The 1775-nt window shown below is 39.6% G+C and overlaps 1 pseudogene; it reads left to right on the forward strand.

Annotated features, from left to right (window-relative positions):
- The first annotated feature begins 353 nt into the window (after positions 1–353).
- Positions 354–1775, forward strand: LOC148784818 (UDP-glycosyltransferase 71E1 pseudogene; annotated as a pseudogene).

Raw genomic sequence — 1775 nt, forward strand, 5'->3', positions numbered from 1 at the left:
ACTCATATTAAATTTTTTCAAGCACTTCTATTTTAATAAAATTTATCACTTTTACTTATGATTTTATGATACTTATTTCTTTTTTTTTTTTGTAATTTAGATTAGTATTTTAATTTTATATATTAAATATTAGTGCTCTAGTAAATTAATTTTTTCTGAAAGCATTTAAAAATCACTTCAACAAATTAATCTTGTATAAATATTATTTATCTATTTATTTTTTAATTGAATATACTTTATTTAACAGTATTTTTGAATAAAATTTTATTCATTTACAACTAATTTTAATTCATTAATTAAAAAATTACTTAAACGTATGAGTGACTTTTATAATGAAAAACAAATACTTAGAATTCACACTTTTATTATTCCTATTCCCCGGAATCCAATTCCAGGATTCGTTTCATGGACATTGCAGACGTCACCCTGTCGACGTCCACGAACTCTCCCATAACCTTTCAGGGCCAATTCATCGAGAGTCACAAGGATCCTGTGAGAAATTCCGTGACCAAAATAGTCCAAGATTTTGGTCCAGGCTGTAGGCTCACCGGATTTGTGATTGACATGTTTTGCACTGCTATGATTGACGTAGCTAACGAGTTTGGCGTTCCGACCTATGTGTTTTACACGTCAGGGGCCTCAACTCTGGGGCTTTTGTTCCATTTCCAGGGCCTGAGAGATTATCAAAATCAAGACGTGACAGTGTACGAGAACTCAAGCGAGGAGCTGTCCATTCCGTCGTACAAATTACCAGTCCCTGCCAAGTTATTGCCTGCTTTCATTTTTCATAAGATTGGTGGCAGCTCGATGCTTCTCAATTACGCCAAGAGATTCAGAGAAACCAAGGGAATCGTGGTAAACACTTTCCTGGAATTAGAATCCCACGCAATGAAGTCCCTTTCAGAGGATGACAACATCCCACCAGTTTACTCAATCGGACCAATACTTCATTCAGACAATGAAAATAATCGTAACCCAAAGTATGATGAGATCATGAAGTGGCTTGATGAGCAGCATAATTCTTCAGTGGTCTTTCTCTGTTTCGGGAGCAAGGGGTGCTTCGATGATGACAGCCAGGTGAAGGAGATCGCGGTGGCGCTCGAACGGAGTGGCCATCGATTTTTATGGTCCCTGAGGAAGCCCCCTAATGAGGATCACAAATTCAGGATCACTCCAGGCGAGTACAAAAATCCGGAAGAAGTACTACCAGAAGGGTTCCTGGAACGTAATGCGGGGATTGGGAAGGTGATCGGCTGGGCTCCTCAAATGGCTGTTTTGTCCCACCGTGCTGTGGGAGGGTTCGTATCACATTGTGGATGGAACTCGACGCTTGAAAGCATGTGGTGCGGAGTGCCAATGGCAGTGTGGCCATTGTCAGCCGAGCAGCAAATGAATGCTTTCCAGTTGGTGAAGGATTTGGGAGTGGCCGTGGAGATAAAGATGGACTATAAGAGGAACTTGATGGGTGGTAGTAATATGATTGTAAAAGCTGAGGAGATAGAGAACGGAATCAGGCACCTGATGCAGCCCCAAAGTGAGATTCGGGACAACGTTGAAGCGATGAAATTGAAGAGTAGGATGACTTTGGTTGAAAATGGGTCATCCTTCGACTACGTTGGACGTTTCATAGACAATGTAATGGATAATATTCTATGACGACGCGACCTATAAAGTGTGTGATTGTTTACTTGTTCATTTTAGTGGTTTCAGTTGTTAATCTGTAAAGTGTGTGGTTGTTTACATTGTAGAATAAATATCGTGGATTAAGTACAAAA

The sequence above is a fragment of the Sesamum indicum genome, linkage group LG12, assembly GCF_026168435.1.
Source record: "Sesamum indicum cultivar Baizhima isolate 11 linkage group LG12, ASM2616843v1, whole genome shotgun sequence".
Taxonomy (NCBI): Eukaryota; Viridiplantae; Streptophyta; class Magnoliopsida; order Lamiales; family Pedaliaceae; genus Sesamum; species Sesamum indicum.